This window comes from Atractosteus spatula, chromosome 14 (genome assembly GCF_055471065.1).
Source record: "Atractosteus spatula isolate fAtrSpa1 chromosome 14, fAtrSpa1.hap1, whole genome shotgun sequence".
Classification (NCBI taxonomy): domain Eukaryota; kingdom Metazoa; phylum Chordata; class Actinopteri; order Semionotiformes; family Lepisosteidae; genus Atractosteus; species Atractosteus spatula.
Window position 1 is genome coordinate 8,965,559 of NC_142719.1, and position 20,035 is coordinate 8,985,593.

The 20,035-nt window shown below is 35.4% G+C and overlaps 1 protein-coding gene across 1 annotated transcript in view; it reads left to right on the top strand.

Annotated features, from left to right (window-relative positions):
- pacrg (PARK2 co-regulated) overlaps positions 1 to 20,035 on the top strand; it is a 106,834-nt gene that overhangs the window by 22,639 nt on the left and 64,160 nt on the right. The gene's annotated exons all lie outside the window — the stretch shown is intronic.

The window sequence follows — 20,035 nt, forward strand, 5'->3', positions numbered from 1 at the left end:
TACAGATATGATGAGGGTCCCCCTAAGGGGACTCCATGAGTTTTAATTAGTCAGGGAATGCCTTTACATGTTACCAGTTCTCACAGTAACACAGAAGCTGACCCTGATGTGCAGCATGATTAACTTCCTTTCATATTTTGTTTAGTGCATGTTTGTGCTTGTATCTGTACATGCATTTGCATGTACATTTATTGTAAGTGTGGAAGAAAAAAGTCCCTGTCCATACACGTCAAGGTTACTGGAAATGTTTCAGATGTGATTACTGAGCTTATGTTGATAATATGCAGAAGAATGTCAAAAATAGTTCAAAGTTAAAAAATAGTATAATTCCAAAGTTCTAATTTAAAAATAAGTGTCTCCCTAATGCAGCTTATGTGGAAAAATACAGTTAAAAACTTTGTTTATATTTTCAAAAGTAAGAATTAAGTCATTTTTGTGCCAAGAAAATGTATTTAAAAAGTTTTACTTTTAAATTGTTTTTCTAGCCATGAAAAAAAACATTGTTCCACATTCACTGAAGAGACCCATTTTAAATGAATATAAGGCAGTCAAAATAAAATCATGATCTATCCAATGGATTAGTAAATCCTTTAAGGTTATTGAAATCTGTCTAAAAATGGTGAATAATCATGTCTGAGACTCACAGGTTTTTCTTGTAACCTGCTGTGCATACTGTACTCTGCTGTAAAAAGAAAAAGAGCAGAAAAGAGCAATGCGTTGCAAAATGAATGAGAAGCCTTTTAAAAAATATCCAAATGAACATTTCATGTTTCTTTCTGCTAAATATTAAGATACATTCACAAAGCATTTCACTCCATGATTCATTTACTATATTTCTTTTTTGCAAAACAGGAAAAAAAGATTTAAACTTTAAAGTATTAATGTATTAAAAAGAAATAGCTAAACTGCCTATGTAGAGTAAGTATGCATCCTAAATTAATTTGATTAAACTTCGAAAAAACTTTGTTGTGTTGCTTTAGTCTTTGAAATGAACAGATACAAACTTGATAGACATGATAGGAGACATATTATGGAATACTACCCATATAACCATGGGTCCTGTTACATTCCAAGGTTCAGTAATTCATCCAAAGACATACTTCACTTTAAGCTCCTGGCAGCATATTCAGCATCTCCTTTTCTGTGCAGCAGAGTGCAGTAGTGCATGCCTGTTCGCTCAGGAGTAAAGGCTTGAGCAATCTGCCTTTACCTCCAGCCTGACATCTTTAGACTGCTTGAATGGGACGGGATAGTTTTGCACATAACATTTAAAGAAAGAGGTCTGCCAAAGAGCCAAGAGGACTTTAGCCTTTCCCAGCCCACTTACTTACTAACTCCAGTCTTTCCTTTACACTACATGCCATATCTTTAATTCAATTTAGCAATTCAGTCTCATAACCCTAATAATTCCCAGTAATGCAAAGTGTTGGATAAATGCTTTAAATTTGAACCAGCTGTCTGTGTAATTATGTCATTTTGCTGGATTATTTATGTGGTTAAAGCACAGAGGGAATTGCCCGTTTTGAAGAAAAATTACAGAACGTTTACCAAATGCACAGGAGGTTTATACAAACTTTATAGGGAAAAACATAGCTATGGACTGTGCAGATAAATTAATCTCTTGTGTATAGTTGTGATTGTGTATCAGTGGAAAGAAGGAAATGTTTTTAGTTTTTATGTATTTTTGATGAGCAATGAGTGTTGCTTTTCAATGCTGAGGCAGTCCATCTGCTTAAGAAGGTTTTTTATCTTCTTTTGGTCTGAAGGCACACCATAGGGCTATCACTGCCAGATTCTGTCAATGTGGTCTTCACCAGGTTGTAAGGTTACTACAACTGTCCGAAACAATTTCCTTTTAAGTTGTTGACGTATAAATTAGACTACTTTTGCACGTGTATGTGTTCAGTGCAGATATGAGCATGCTTCAGGGTCTGCGCATTGGAATCAAATATGATGGGGAAAATAAAATGTTTAATGTGTGAAATACAATCTTGCAAAGATCTTTTGAAGTTTCTCATGGTAGACTTGCACAAGACTTTGTGGTATATCTGAGTCACCAAATAAGAATAACGTCATGTTCGCACTACAATAGGTCAATAAAAATGGAACCTTTCTTTGTTTAAACTGACAGTAATAACCAAGAAGGCAAATTTTGCTGTGAGGATATTCCTTTTTTTGCATAGGGTATCACATGCACATCCTCAGGGGGCTAGGAATCAAGGCAAAAACCTTAGTTAGGCCTATTATGAATGCAGCTCATTTTACCTCATCCTAGTGGGATTGGTGTTTTACACTTGTTAACCGGTCGGCTTGCAGCCTTCTGATTTCTTGCATTGCGATTTAGTGTCGTGTCTTGTGTCCTGTGGTTTATGGAGTTGAAGCGGAATGAAAACATTTTATAGGAATATCAATGCAAACCCAGTTTCTGCCAAACAGCAGCGGGGACGATCAATTAATCTGATCAAGCGCTTTAGGAAATGGAGAGTGTAAGCGCTCCCGTGGGATGGATATCCATCTCCTTGGAATGATTGAATTACGTGTGGGGAGAGATGACGAGGTCAGAGTCGCTATGAAAAAAGCTTTTTACCCCAGCTGCCCATTTCCATTTTTATGTGCTAGATGGACGAATGACTTATTCTGACAATTACATCAAGACGTGTACATAATTTTTCTTAGAAATTAATCCTAAACCTGCTGTGTGAGTCATTTGCTGTCACCACTCCTTGATTGTTTCTGAAGCAGATGAAGAAAATGGGTGACTAAATAAAGGAACAGGTTGAGATTGTTTCTTCATTTTAACTGTGGAAGTCTGATCTTCTGTGCATAGATACAAAACATATTGGTATTTTTTTAACTAGCCTTCTGTGTAGGTACATAATTCAAAATACACTATTCTTCTGTTGTCTTACAGAAATCAAATAGTTATACATTCCAGTTGTGTCCATATTAATGAAGACTAGGTTCAGTTTTTTGTTTAAAAGTTTTAAAAATATAGGGTCCTATGAAGATTGTTTTACATTGTTCATATCAGAAATGAGGCATATTGGTATAAAATAAATTTGTTGAATTCTACTGTTGTCTCCACATATGATATGTAGTGACATTGAACACCAAAATGTGAGAAGAAAAATGTTGGTCAACCATGTTGTTTGTTTGGTAGGCTAGTTGAGGATAAGGAAATAAAACAATACCTGTGGGAATATGGAGAGGGTTGAGTAAAGTAAAGGTTATAAATAGAAACATCGGACATAAATTGACAAAAAAAATAAACACAACACCAAGGTCTGTGCCACTCTCATGGGAGCTGCCCTAGGAAAAACTGTGACGTTTGGATTGCAGTCACTTTGTCTGTGCTACGGATGATAACCACACATAGGGATAATACACATTTTCAACTTCAGGAAACAGCTAGGATGGTTTTCTTTTGTTCTGTTTTTCAGATTATAGGCTACATTGTATTTTATTCTGACTCAACAGCAGCTTCAATAACTGTGTTAATGTTTCCAGCCTTTCAGCAGTTGTAATGAAAATATCTGTTGACAGATTAGAGAAGTTGTTATAGTTGAGACTGAATCTTACCCTGGAAATTGCAAATTATCTTTCTTAAATGCCTGATTTGTTCAGCCCTAGATAAATTAATATTAAGATTTTGGATTATGTTCACATTTTTCATTGAATCCAAAAAAACTCTTAGAGTGGTATACTTTTAAAGAGGTTTAAATATCGACTCAAACATTCTAAACTAACAAAGTCTACAAGGAATACATAGAACTGCCTCAAAAGACATAGCTTGTGAGCAAAAATACTTATATCCTGGAACCTAATTTAAGACAAAAAGGTTTAGTGTTTAGCAGTATTTGCCAGGACAGGCACAAAAGAGTGCTTTCATGCGCTTTTTTCAGGGACTGCCTTCTTCCTCTTTGCTATCCCACAACTATCTATTGTTGGCATCTGGGTGAGATCACCTCCTTGCAGCTGGCAAATGCAACTGCAGATGGCTGGCAACACAAACAGGCGTTCTGTTCAAAAAGTGAAACACAGGCAAGAACTGCATTGAGATTGCCACTACAAATCTTGCATTGTTACACTCAGTGTTGTCACCCTACCTTTAGAACTGAGAGATATATTGATTGGCACTTGGAATGCCACTGGCTCTATTTCCAAATGGAACCTTTAATTAACTAAATGGATGGGGTCACTGCTCTGAATTCAAGTGTGGATTTTAAGCAGAGCTCTGCATCAGCTCCACTCTTTCAATTGGGAGAGAGGGTGATCATGTAATCAGTGCAGTTGAGTCTGCTGCCCCATCTCTCTATGACCCCCTCCCTTTCTCTCTCTGTCTCTGGTGGACAGCTGTCCTCGGTCTTTGAGTTCTCCTCTGTTTCTCTGTCCCCCCCACTCCATCGAAGGTTAATTGGTTTTGAAATGATTAAAATCATTCTAGACACTAATGCTGTTATCTTTGCTTTTGTGGTAGAATCTTTTAAAAAAAATAACACGCATACGTAAGCCTGAAAGCCTTAAAAAATGAAAAGCAATTTAATCTACTGTTTCTCTTTTTCTTTTTTCTCATCCTAGGCCTGTCCCTGCAAGTCTTTAAGTTAAATTATTGCAGAATTTCATTACCTTGAAAGCTTTTCTGCTGTTCCCTCCTTCCCCATTCGAACCCCTAATGTCTTTCTTGTAACCTCAAGGTCAGAATATTAGAATCTTTGTAAGTGCTTAAGGGTCTCTGTGATTAATGCACTGTACAAAGTGCCTTGAGATTATTCTCTACTGATGGATATAAAGATCCTGGACACTGCAGGTTTAAAGGTGCCCTGACAATGTCCTTGTTATGGATAGGCACCTTACAAGGTGATATGCTTGCTGTCTTTTTTTCATCATCAGTGCACTTATTTATACTTTTCTTTTACTTTTTTACTTTCTAATCTTGTTGACCTGACCTCCTTTCTGTTTGTGAATAATATTTTCTCATTTGTCTACAAAACTGTGTGAATAAAAGTGTTTTGGAAAATATAAATGTAGGGTGTCAATGATGTCTCTAAAATATTCCACAAGATTGTCATGGCATTTTCTTATTTTATGCCTGAGCACACTCTGGTAAATTGAAGAGCAGCAGTAGGTGCCAATAAACCCCGTTTGATTGCCAATATAAAATTTAGCACATGATCAAAAATATTTATTAAATCATATCAGGTGAAGAGTATTACTTTTTTAACAGACTCATTTTAGATTTAATTATTCATGTGACTATTCATGTGACTGAATTATATCTGTTTTTATCAATGTCACTAACCTGTGTCATGTTAAACATATTCACTCTGTGCTTGTAGCACTGTCATTCTCAAGCATATTTTGTTTATAGCTCATTGAAGACAAAGAACAAGCCCCTTTTAAGTCCCAAATGTATTTTTATAGCTTTGATTCTACACATTTATATCATTTTAGTTTTTACATTTTGTATCACAAGGATGAAAAATACTGTATTTAAAGATGCTTAGATTTGCCTCAGATGTGAGGTAAATGGAAGATAGTTCAATTGCTATTTTTGCTAATATACCTGTCAATGAACAATCAACAGAAAGACTAAACTTTGGACCATAGAAGCTCAGTATGCTCAGTAAGAGTTACAAAAGCCTGGCAACTTTAGAGTATTGATTATGACTACAGAATCATAACTGGCGGCTTGTGGTAAGACTTTTTTGCTCAGGTACTGTACGTTAAGGTAGGTTATTGCTCAGTTAAGGTATGTTACCCATATGCCACAGTGTAGACAGTAAATTACATGTGAAAAATAGGGGTACATTCACTGCTTTGGATCAAAGCATCAGACAGATAAATTAATAATTTATCAGGGCTTTCAGAGTTTTGCCAAAACTCCCATGGGATAACTATTACTACTGTACATCACATTGACTTGGAATTGGCAAACAAAGACATCATCTTGATTTCAGCAATCAAATCAGTGCAGCCACCAATCTTGGTCAGTTTTTTATATCTCCGTTTAACTTGTATTGAAGTCTAAAGTTTTGCATTGGTGGGTATATAAGATAATACCTAAGTTTGTCCTTTTAATGTTTTGAATTCAGTTCTTGTAGACCTGGTAGAATTATCTCTAAAATAAATTAGGTATGTTTTGTGGTTTTATTCGGTTTGTCTTGTCTACCATTAAATCAGTATCATATCGATTCAAAGTCAACCACGGTTCTGAATTCAGTGGGTGTTTCAGTTTAAGATGTTATCTTTTTTTCAATGAGTTTTAAATAAAGTAGCAGGGACCCTTCATTTTTTTAAACACTGTCATCTTTATTCTCCTAAAAAATGCTGTCATTAGGTCATGATGAGCATGCATCTGACATCATAAAACACTTTTCTAAGGAAACATCACAGGTTGTTATGCCAATTTTACAAATGGCTAGTTATGACTTGCATGTGATGGGATTCCAGAATATGACCCCAAAGGGATTCTCTTGAAAAGAAAGGCTGATGTCTATCATTTCTGTTATTCATTAATTTTTTAAGTACTGTTAAGGTAATAAACTGAAATCTACTAAATGAAATCAGTTGCCTTTTAAGTGGAAAGGTACACAGCAGTAAATCAGAGAAATGTGTTGTTTAATGTTCATCTACAAGTGTAAAGTTTGCAAGAAGAAATTACTCATGTGTGTTTTAAGCACGTTTGTATTTTCCTTGTCGGTGCATTTAGAATATTGAGTCTTGAGGTCACGCTGCTAAAAAGAAACTTTTCCAAAATGGTTATTACACGTTAAAATATATGTAAACTAAAAACAGTGTGAATCTCAATACTTAGCCAAAAAAAATGTAAAATGAAAAACATATTCACAAGAAGCTGAGGCCCTTATAATGCTGGCACAAGCAGTTTGTAATTGGTAAAATACTTAACCCATATTCTGTAACATTGTTTAACTTTCTGTCTTGTCTGCTATATCTATTAATAACAAACAATTAAATTGTTATAGAGCTGTGACTATAAATTAACATTGGTATTCACGATGCCTATGTGTACTACTGAACAGCATCTCGTGGTTATTCATTTGGAAGTTACCTGACAATTATATTCTTCTTGCATCTGTTAAGGAAGATATGCGTGGGCCTGAGGCACAGATTGGAAAATGCAACACTCTTGACTTCTGTAGTCAGTCTTCTATGGGAGTAAGGCAGTAAGAAAAATGAAAAAGATAAACCCAGACACTTACACAGTATAAAAGCAGACAGGCAGCATGCAAATCAACAAAGGTCATTTTACTTTTCTTTCAAAGAAATATAAAAACAAATATACAAATAACATGAAACAGGGCTACATTCTGTGGGAGGAATAAATGGAAGAAAGGCAGCATGAATGCTGTCAAGAAGCAAACAACACTAAAATTTGATTTTTCTTTTCATTTCATTCAAGGGCATTAAGAAGGAAATCTACTGTCCTATGGGCTATCCTAATTTTGTTGGATACTCCCAAAAACAGCATGCAGAGCCAAAGATTTGTTTTTAATATTTACTTGAGTCAGCTTGCTAAATGTCATGTCATGTTACATACATATCTACATTTTAAGTCTTTGATAAGGGAACTGTAGCAGTCACTAACATTTTCCTTCAATCTTTTTTGAAGACATTTTATACATAAAATAACAAAAACATTTATTTTGAATTTTGGAAAAAGTAAGTTCTTTTTAGCAGATGAATTTCAAGAAAAGGGGATAAACCCTGTTTGAAGGCCATGATTTTTTTTTTTTAATTCTGAAGTGCTGTGATTAAATGTAAAGATCTGCACTGCTTTCACTCTTACAATGGGACTGCTAGTACAGTATGAGATGTTTAAAGCGTTGCAGTAGTAATTTAGCGCTCTTGAATGTAACCATATACTTGAAGAAAGAAAAAAGATCAGGTGCGCTTTTTGATACAAGAGTGGGTGCCAATTTGGTGGCTCTTTACTCTCTAAGGGCCTGTCTCAATTACCCTAATGAGTCTGATTGACTCGCTCCCGACTGAAATGCCGTATGAGCATATTTGCCATGCAGAAGGGAGGCAGGTTAGCCAAGTGGCGGACCTTGAGGTTAAACTGAACGCGCCTCTCTCCTAATGAGTGGGAGTTAGCTGACTGCCTGATGTAGAGCATGTCCTCATTTGTTGATGCTTCACAGCAGACGAGGAAAGAGACTGATTAAACCTTGAACTCCTTACAGATTGATTAAACATCAGACTTTTTTTCCACCCTTCCCCGTTTCATTTTCATTCATTCAAATATAATAGGATTGACCCTGGGTATTTTTCTGCAGTTCAACAACAGATGTGTTTTCAGACAAACCTTGTTTTTCCTTTGCCTTTTGCAGATAATCAAAGCACATGCTCACTTTTAGTGCTTTAGAACCAGCAGATGTTTTACAAGAATTTAATATGTTACATACTGAGCATCAAAGGAAGTTAATCATTGTATGTACAAATGTTTTTAGATAAATAAAGGTATAAATGCATATTATGTATTTCGATATTGATTAGATGTTTTTGGCGTCATTTGATTAATTGATTAAGAAATCAAGAAAGAAAAACCTGGAAAGCAATCAATATGCCCAGCTTATCAAGAGAACCACACTTTTGTGCCATCAGTATCTTGGAGGCTGGGCTAAGTCAACACACTATAGCTCACCTTCTTGAGTGTTCATATCCAACAGTTTCTACCCTGGCAAGACATTACAGCCAAACACTGTCTGTCAGTGATAGACCATGATCTGCAAGACACCTTGCCAGGATTAATAAGGAGATCCAAGTGTGATGGTCTAGACAAGATTGTCCTGTTGCTAGAGAATTCCACTTGTAGTGATTGATGGCAACAATGATGCACAGTGCTACATTGATCAAGTATTGTACTGGGACTTGCTGCCCATCCATGACTATGAAGTCATCCTGATCTAACAACATTCTAGTAGGGAAACACAAATCTTCATGTAGCTCATGTAACATTAGCTTTCTAGTGAGATGACAATATAACAATTGTGCTGTTGGATCCCCTACTTGCCAGACTTGAGACTGAATATTTGAGGGGATGAGCTGGGACTCTGTGTGGCAGTTAGGACTCAGAAATAAGTGAATAGGCACGTGCTTTTTCTACCTCACATGATTTTTTCGAGCTTACCCTTTCAGGCCAGTCAGGGTGAATGTGAAATATGTAATAATATAAGAGTGCAAATAATAGTGCTTATACTCGCTTATACTGCACCACAACAGTGAATGTAAAATAACCTACTGTGAAGAACCTCTTTCAGTATCAGTATGCATGCTGTATAGTCTACATTCCATTACTATTGCAACACTAAGCAATCTAACATCTATCTAGTCAACATTTCTATGTGGTAAGAAACATGTATCAGTGTTTTCAGTGATGATTATACTTTTCTTTCAATACAGACACATGTTTTCTGTGTACAGTTAAAAAAACAGAAACTTTGAAGACTGTGCAGATGATTTGTACATTTTTTAATACCAAGAAACACTCTCTATTTAGAGTGCATACCAAACCGTGAATACTTGATAAGTACATTGAAAAAGTTCCAATGTATCCACAAACTTAATAAAATACTTATACATCAGAGGAATTATGGTGTTGTTTCTATATTTTTCACTTGATTAGCACAAAAAATTTAATTAGGTATATGATTTATAATACATGTATGCATTTACTCTGTGTTTATGTAAACATATATACAGTATATGCCAATAATGTGTATATTTATATATTTATGTTTTAATATATAGCATTGGTATATTACTTCAGAAATTAAGTTTAATATTGTATTCTACAAGTATACAATAATATGGGTAAATATTTATTTTTAGCAAATAACAGCCTTTGTCTGGCATTATATTACTTTCAGGAAGAATTTTATTCCTTTAATTTTAATTCCTTTAATTTAATTTATTTCCAACACTTACCATGATATAGGTATAAAATTGAATACTTAAATGTACATTTTCTTCTGATTTGTTTTTGGGGGTAGGATCTGTTCATCCAAAAGTATATATGTTATAAGTATCCATGTACAGTAATTCAAGGTTGAAATGAAATTAACTAACTGATTAACTAAAATAGTATTTTAATGTCATTACATATTCCCTAGAAAATGTGTTTTCATTGGAAAAAAACCCCAAGAAACTGTTTCCTCATTCCTTCTACATCCTGCTCTCTTGCCCCCTCTTTCCTCCTGCAATTTCTGTCATGTGTAAAAAACGGTTTCCATTTAGACAAACTTAATGACCTTTCAAAGTTGAAAGGGAATCTTCATGCCAAATGACCCATAGCTCCTCATCAGATCCCTAATTTATGAGGGAATTTGTTTCAATAGGCTAGTCTGTGTTGAAACATGCTGAGGATATAGCAATCATCCTGGATGTCTTTGTCCATCTGGGTCCTGTTGGCCTGCATGTTGCCTGGCGTTTTACAGATTTAGTCCATGCATGCCTAGGAATTTTCTTTTGTTTGTGATTTATCTGATTGGCACAGGCCTGAAACTGCAATGCCACTTCTCAAATCTATGTGTATAAGCGTCAATAGCTGGAATTAAGTCTAGCTGGAATGTGAATGCAGGCTCCTGTCAGTGCTGACTGAAACCCACTGGCTAGTTTGAATGTGATTAGTCATTCTGGGTGAGTTTTCTAATAACTGTAATGGCTTCTAGTATAAATTATTGCTAGCTTGCCTCTCAGACACAATGTAGCCTCTAAGTCTAGTAAAGGATTTACGCACAGTGACGTTCTTTATTTTTATGTCCATGCATTTTAATTCACCAAGACAAATTGGCAACTAAGCTTGGGAGGTAAGAGAAATTGCACAGTTGCGTTTGCTAATGTAATTAGTGCAGTACTGTAAAACTATTGAATATGTCCTCTTTGCAATAGTTTAATGCAGTTCTTATCTTTCTCCCACTTCCACTGCTACAAACACTCTTAAGGTAAAGGAGCTGTTCTAGGAGATATTGTAGAACTTGGCTTTAAAAAAATGACTACCTACAGTCTTTTAACATGTTGCACATGCTCTGAAGAGTACAGATAAAACAAGCCAGTGTTTTAGTTTCATGCCTCTGTAGCTCCATTGCCAATGATATGGAAAGTACAGTGTTTTTAGTAGTGTGGGACTTTTGTGATATTAATTAGAATAACATAGAATTAGATAGCAACTGTGATTCAATACAAAAGTTATCACAATTAATATTTAATTGTTATTTGTGATACAATTGCAAAAACCATTTTAGTATGTTCAACCATCTTTAGCAAATGCTTCACTCCTACCCACTCAGTTCAATTTCTGGGAATTTTCTAATATAAAAATGATTTTTAATTTTATGTTTCTAAGCCCTGAACCTGATATACATAAAGGTTACCCAGCAAAGGAACAAGCAAAGGTTTATTCCATGCTGAAAAGAGAAGAAAAGAAACACAATGTTTCGGCTGTGGAGCCTTCTTCGTGTGTGACACTTGTCATACCTGAAGAAGGCTCCACAGCTGAAACATTGTTTCTTTTCTTCTCTTTTCAGCATGAAATAAACTTTTACTTATTAATTTGCAGCCTACGAATGCTGATGGAGCTAACTACTTGAACAACTAAAGTTTAGACAGGATTCTACTGCAGTAATTAATAGCTAATATCAGTTTATAGTCTTTTTGTTTTTTGCTCAAGTTCTGAAACACTCAGTGCATTTTTACTCAGGTTGCTAGAAGTGTTCTGTCTGTCTCACCATTGATCCTAAACAAACATCTTTCTCATCCCATTAAAATATTGCAAATGATTTTCTTTGATTTTTATGTTTTGAATTTTTATATAACTGCTAACAAGCATGCAGAACATTAATCACTTATTTCTTGAGAATAGGAAGGCTTATTTAATGCCAGCAGCCATATCACCCTGCAACTCACAACTGGCAATCCACTGAAGCTAAGCAAGTGTGAGCCTGGTCAGTACCTGGATGGGAGACCTCCTGGGAAAAACTAAGGTTGCTGCTGGAAGAGGTGTTAGTGAGGCCAGCAGGGGGTGCTCACCCTACGGTCCAGGTGGGTCCTAATGTCCCAGTATAGTGATGGGGACACTATACTGTAAATAAGCGCTGTCCTTCGGATGAGACGTAAAACCGAGGTCCTGACTCTCTGTGGTCATTAAAAATCCCAGGGTGTAACCCTGGCATCCTGGCCAAATTCCCCATGTCTCCTAATAATCCCCCTCTATGAATTGGCTACATTACTTTGTTCTCCCCCCCCCCCCCACTCCAACGGCAGGCGGAGCAGTTGGGGTATTTCTCGGTCGCAGTTAATGAGTTAATGGCAACGTCAGCTCAAAGATTTGGTTCAAACCACCAAATGGAGACTGGTGTGCCGACAAGCAGACCCTGCTGATGCGGGATTAACGCTAGGAAAGAGAGAGTATGTTTAAAAAATTGAAATAAATACCTTGAATGTTCCCTCTAAATTTAATAGCTGTCAGTTTAAACTTGGAAAGAAAAGAAGGAAAGAGAAAAGCAGGCCTAAAATCTCAACACATTGCCTGCCTCTCTGAGGACTGTTGTAAAAGGGGTTATAAAATATAGTGTCTGCAATCACTAGAGTCATAAATAACTGAGTGAGATGTTACTTACAGGAAACCGCAGTCTTACCAGTACTCCTTATAATTCTGTATTTTAAGTTTCCAGATCACAGCTCTCGCATTGAGCTCAGTAGCCCTTGTAATTAAAATTAATTGTTGCTGCTGCAACTCCCCAGCACTTAATGTCTTTGAACCCAAGGCAATATCTTCAAATCTACAAGCAGGATTTATTTATGAATATGGATATGCAATATATCATGCATAGAAAAAAAGGATATTTAGACTGTAATTGATTTTTTTTGCTATTCAGAAATGAATCTGTAATGCAAATTATTCGTCTTTGCAATTTAATTCTCCAAGATCTAAAGGTTTCAATAAGATGTCAGTTCTGTTTAAAAGTACACAGCTGCTTTTTCTATACCAACTAAAGCTTTCCTGCAAAAGTGCAAGTGTGTTGGCATGCCTCTTGTCATGTCTTTTTATAAGATTTTAAGATTTTGCTTCAGGCTTGCAATAAGATAGTCCAGGTGCCTGGAATGTTAACTGAATACATACAGAACATGAAGAGAAAGTAATTTTTCATAGTGCTTTTAATTAAAAATTAAATGTACACTATTTTCCATTTAGTCTACTTTTTGTTTTTCTTTTGGTACTTTGTCTATAGCAACTTGGGTTTAGTTTTATGAATGATTTTTATATATGACAGGAAGACATTTGAAAGAAGAATTGAAATACTGGCCCCAGCAATTTTGAATTTTTGCAAACTAGACTTTTGGATGTATATATTATGAAGCAATGAATTAAAAAAATACAAATTTTTAAAAATCTATTTGCTATTATTTTATATTGTGATCAGTTCAGACTGGGGCATTTCCGAATTTCTATTTTCCCCGGTATAGGAAGCTGCTTAAAAGCTGTAAAGCAAGGTCCTGTGTAACACTAACTTGAGAGAATACTGGCTTTATTGATTAAGGCCAAGGTTAATTAAGCTTTCATTTTGTGTAAGCCTAAGTGCTAGAACTTCCGAGTGAGACAGTCAGTCATGTTTTTAAACTCAATGAATGGCAGAAATGTTGGCATTAGTTAAAGATAAAATTTGGCTCCTCTTTTAAAAATTAAGTGATACGAACCCCTAAATAGCTTAGCTACACAACATCATCAGTCTACATGTAATCCATGTCAATTCACTTAGAATCTAATTAACAGGAACATCAAAAAAATTAAACGTCAAAAAAATTAAAGATGTAAGAGAACCATTTCATTGCTTTTCATGTTTGAATAATGGAACTAGTTTTATTTTCTTTGGTTTATTTAGGATCATATTTAAATAGATCTTTGACACATCCAACATGAATGTAGAGAACAAACATTTTAGGACATGATACGTTTTCGGAATCTATCCTCAGGGGAAAAACTTTTGCTGGTTGTACTCCATAACACAGCAGTAACACTGAAACTGAGATAATTTAATGCCAGAGTATTGCTTCACTTTCAGAAACTATATGGGTTGAACTGTGCGAAAGATACAACTTGACTTCCAGCTGACCCAAAGAGATAGATATCAAGTAGATGTTGCAAGGAGGAAGATCATCCTGTGGCTGTGACAATATGGGGACATAAGACCCATATAGTGACGAGAGCGGAAAATGTGTATGAAAGACTACTTTTTCCTTTGCGGTCATAGTTTTGTTACCTCTGCTGTGAACAAGTCACTCCAGTTTATCTGGAATCACCCAAGTGAGCTGGGCAAGAGTGTAAAACAATCCAAACCAGAAACCCATGCAAAAAAATCATAAGTTCCTGTCATATAAACTCTGTGTAATTTAGATTTGGGCTTATCTTGCCAATAGGGTTGGATGGCATTGGGCATGATGAGGCTGGTGTTTTGACATATCAACATTTTGGATATGAGCCAATAAAAACAATCAGTATGTCATGTAAATGAATCAGTAAATCAATTGATTATGATGACAGGAGTTACACAATCAATTTGTTTAATGAGAGTAACCTTTTGGAGAGCAGTTTTTCATTTAAAGGCCATGTTCTGGGGTGACTTATAATTGCTACAATAACAGCAAAACAAAGAAGCTAATATGTCTGATTCACAGCAATGACCACACTGCTCTTTTTGTTTACTTGTTCAAAGCAAAGCGTATTTAAAGTGGTTATACATTATTATATATTTTTATGTTATAACAACCAGATCACCATATGACATAAAAATAATGACTCATTATATCATGTATCTCCTAGAAAAATACTTTAGAACAGCATGGATTTTGGTGCTAAAATAGTTTCCAGTCTTATGCACAATACTTCACCTCTTCTCCTCTTAAGATTGCTTTTCCTGTGGTGTAAATATTATTATATTATTATATTATATAACTGCACTTAATGATTTTTTTCTACTTTTACCTCTTTGAATATGTTTAAAAATATATTAAGATCTTCCAATTATGTACAATTATTTTTATCCTTTCAAATTGGAATGATATCACTCCCCCCACAAATACCTCCATCCATTACAGGCTTTCAAAATCTTAAATATTAAGATGAGCCTCTCACTCATTTTTCTGGTATCACTAGTCTAATTTTAACAGTATATCCAACACTAAAGCTGAGCACCCAGCAATTATCCTGGTGCTTATCAACGGAATGCAGATTCCTTTCTGCTTGATCACTTCCAGTCTTATTTTAGGAAATGAGGCCAGACAAGGTACTCCATACAAGGTATCAGTTTAATATACAGTCAAGTAGGGAACAATGATAGGCCTACCTGCATGTAACCACTTGAGTGGAGTGTCTGAAGGGCTTTTCCCAAAAGAATCCTCATTTCTTCTTCGAGTATCAGGAGAATTAGCCATCACAAATATGGGATCTGGCACATCTCCTCTGTTTGACACAAGCCATTAAGAAAAAAACTACTTTTAAACAAAAAGGGAGAGGCAGCCTTGCAAACCCTTATCTTGGAAAAGTTAAGGGTTTCGGTGTTGGGGTTGGGTGGGCCCTACAGGCATGCCTCTCATAAACCCCCTTCTTTCATTGGTTCCTGTCCTCACCACATAGCTTTTGAGCCCACTCAGTGGAAATGGAGATAGTTTATACAGCCAGGAATACTGAAAACACAGGAGACAATTGGCTCGTGCCTTATCACTCTGTGCCTTAGTTGCAGACGCAATTATGCGCAACATTTCTCTGTCAGACCCTCTTGACTTTCAGCATTTTTCTCCTGTTTTTTTCCTTTATTTTGGGACAAGCAATGTCAGACGCCTTCGGATTTTTTCAGAAAGCTCTATATTGCAGGTCAGCTGTGCATTAGCCTCGGCCCATCTCCTAGATTATAGTATAGAGTGAACATAGTATATTATATCTCATCTTCTGGCTGATAGTTTTTAACAATGAAATCCTCTTTTCTCAGGACCGCATAGAAAATTGCCTATGATATCTCTAACCTTCTGCTTTAATAAATCCTTTCAGTGCAAGAAAGAAGGCAAGAAGCACGGAATTTTAGTGCTGTTTGATCACGTATGCAATAGTGGCGCTGTAAAATTTGAATGTCAAATGTAGATAGACTTTAGCAAGATTCTGTAAATCTTTCTTCCAAGATTTTATATGGGCAGTATGCACTAAACCTTTAGAAAAGGTCATTATAAAGAAGTAATAGAAGATATTTTTTCACATAGCCTTCTAAACTGCTTAACATAGGTTTTTGGAACCTTTTACTTCAATGAAAATAAATACAGAAATCACAACATATTGAAAGGGCTATCTGTAGTCATTGTATTTCTTTGCAAAGTAAAACAGGGCTTGAGTAAATCATTCTCTGAACTGACTACATCTACATTTTTGACTACGCTCCAAGCGTAGTATGAAGTATGATACTGAATACAATGCTGTTTGTGGTTTATAATAAATCAGCATATAAAAGATAAAAAGGACATAATTCAATATAAACACAGTACTATTCTGTACAGTTCAAATAAGTATTATTTCATCTTACATTGTCCGAATACATACTGTACCATTAAATCTTTTTAATATTTTTGAGCAAAAATAAATACTTATTTCATAACACTTTTAAGGTGGTTTAAAAGGGAATTTAATTAAATTTTTCTCATATTGGTGTTCAATAGCAAAAGCTGCATGATCTACTTAACAGCAATACAAAAATACATTCATTTAAAACCAACAATTGGCTAAAATACTGTGTGTGAGGGATAGACCACTGTGCTTTTTTCCTGCCAGCTCTTATATTGTGCTATTTGAAATATATGAAATATTATTGAAATTATATGAAAAGGCACAAATAAATTAAACATGAACCTGTTGTCATTTCAGATCATTTTACACTAATATTGCCTATTTGTCTGACCCATTGACCAAGGATTTGCATCATGACAGACCAGAAGAAACAAAGCTTGTATGATTTAATATCTGTGCTCAAATCTGGCATACATTCTTATTACTGCATGTGATATTTTCAACTTAACATCCTGAGAAACCCAACAAGCTAATGCTGTGGTGTGGCTCCAGGAGTGCATTGCCATGTATAGTTCTCCTACCTTGTGTCTGATCTCTGTATGGTAAAAAAAACAAGCTACTGTGCCACGGCAGGGTTCACATTGATGTGAACATTCAGTATGACGGCCTATAGCTGCTATGTCCTTTAGCATCTCCACAGGCCGACATGTAGAAGCTAAAATAAATGGAAGAAATGTTTCATCTCATCGGTGCTCCTGGTTAAAAGTGTTTTTATTGAAACGAAACAGCCTGTTGAGACCCACAGTGTGAGTTGTAAGGTAAAATGCCAGATATAACACTACTTAGAGAGACAGACTTCATTCTTTTGTGGTGGAGCAGGAATCATTTCTCTTATTTCTACCTAGTTGTTGAGGCTTTGACAGGTCTCTACTTTTCTTAAGCAATATGAAAATCTTAAATAAACAAGGTACCATGGTTAAGATGAAAAAAAAGTCTTCTTGAATCTTGTGAATTTTTCTGTAAAATGAAAAATGCTTTCTGAGTAACCGTTCCTGTTGGACACTGCTTTTTCGCATAAGTTGGAATCATGTGCATCAGCAGTAGCAACATTTATCTTAAAGGAAATGGGGCAATTCAGTTGCATTTAATGTGCAAGGTGAGGATGCCAAGAAGAGTCAGCTGTCCTCTGTCCACCTATTCTATTGAGAAACAGAGCTTCGCTTTTCAAAGCTGCTGTGCCTGAGGTAGCAATTCACTGCGGGACTATTGTCTGGTAAAACTGGGTCTTTAAATAGCTGAGTGAGACAATAATCAGCACATATTGCCTCCAACTAGCCTAAAGCTGTGCGCGATAGAGAACTCTTTCCAGTATTTGCCACTATGACGACAAATTACCCCTTGCAAGATAGTCTATTACACAAGTGAAAACCCTGCAGTGATTGAACTACACAGCCAGAGCATCCAGATAAACATGTCAATTCATTCAACTCCAGATTTGACATGATGCAAATATACTCTGTTACTGCAGTATAGTATTTGGCTGCCTTGATAACTTGGGATAACTGCCTTTATGTACAGCATCTGCAACAAGCCTTCTGGCAGCTGCTTATTATTTTATTTTCATGTTTTATCTGAAATCTGAGCAGAGACAGTACTGTCCTTTTATTAAAGTATGCATTTTTTTTCTTTCTAATCATTTTTCCACAAGAATTTTGTTGGGTGTGCTCAGCCATGAATCCTTGATGCAGGACCTGAAACCTTAAATATTATTTTTGCAAATGTAAAGAATTAAATCTTTACATCTATACATATCTATACATATACTTGCCATATTTTTATTAAGAAAATCACAGTAAAATGTTCATTAACAACTATTATTTGAAATCATGTTCAGTAGTTTATTCTATTATTCCTAGCATTTATCTATAAATATTCCTTTTAGAGTAGATCTCTTACCGTGTTCTCTTTTTATTTATGAGTTCCTTCTTTATACCGTAGGGTCAGTCAGCTTATACCCACCTATAGAATTATTTTTCAGATTAATTAATTAGTGCTTTACAGAATTTCCAGGCCATCACCCTGGAATGGCTCACTATCATACAGAACCAAAATTGAAAAAAATGCACAGAGAAAGTTAATAACTTGAAAATGATCACAGTTCCTATTCGATTTGTGTAGGTTCTGGAACTTAATACCAGAAGCAGAGGTAGTACCTGTAAATGTATTCATTCAGTTTTGACTGGAGGTATGAAAAGTGTAGAGCTCAGGCAGGGAAATGCAAAGTGGTTCCCCCAAAATTGTGTATTTTGATCCTCTTACTGTATATTTATTAGCATGACACTGGTGGTACCTTGAAAAGGAGTTTTAAATAAGCCTTAGTTATCTTTAAGCCTGTTGCGCTCTTGAAACACTCCATTCATAATTCAAATGGACTGAAGAGAATATCAGTACTTCAAAGCTAGTTTAACTTTGCTGTGCTCTCATTATAAACTCTCTCCTTGGAAGCCAAGTGTTTTGCTTGATATAACAAGAAGCATATTTTAATGAAGGCGAAATTTAATGGGGGCTTAATGTAGCTCAGATCCAAGGTATAATAGCCTACTATCAAAGATAGTGATGAAATGGAGAGTTCAGTAATCAGAGTCAATAGAAATCTGCAGACAAACATGACTTAGTAAATCCTAGAGTGAAATGGAGGAATGAAACTAAGAGTAAGAATTTGCTGTTAGCAGTAAACACTTAATCTAATGTTTAAATTTCAACACACAAACCTGGCCACACCATATTGAATATGTGTTTTGTAGCTCTGCATTGTTGATCGTGGCGATGGCTCAGTAATAGCCATTTCATCCAGATTAAAGATTGAGGAGAAATTGTTTCAACTGAAAACTTTGAAGAAATATTCTGAAGTATATAGTATAGCAATAAAATAACCAAACACTGATAAAACACTGACAAAACTGAAATAGTGATGAATAGTAAAGTGCTCTGGGAGTGTGCTGTGAATTTTGATTTAATTTGGATTACTTCCCAATTGCTTCATGTTTCACACGTTTAACTATTGTTTATTTATTAGAACAATAATATGAGTTTAACTCTTGTTTATTAGAACAAGGTTATTACTTAAAATGCTCCTTTACCAAAAGCAAAGATGGAAATTGACAGGTAAAATATAGCTCATGCAATATTATGATTATTAAGACGTTTACAGCATTTATAGCTCTGGTTAATGCTAAAGTTATTCTAATATTCAATATGACATCCATTTATGTAATGTGTATACAGCATCAATGTACGTATGTCTTTAAATGGGGGTCACGCACAACTGTACTTGCAAGCAGTGACTGATAATCTAGCATAAATATCTTATTTTCGGATTAATTTCTAATTAATTAGCTTTCTGATAAACATTATGTCCCATTAACTATATCAATTATTTACCTTATCTGTGATTTGTTTGCCTTAATT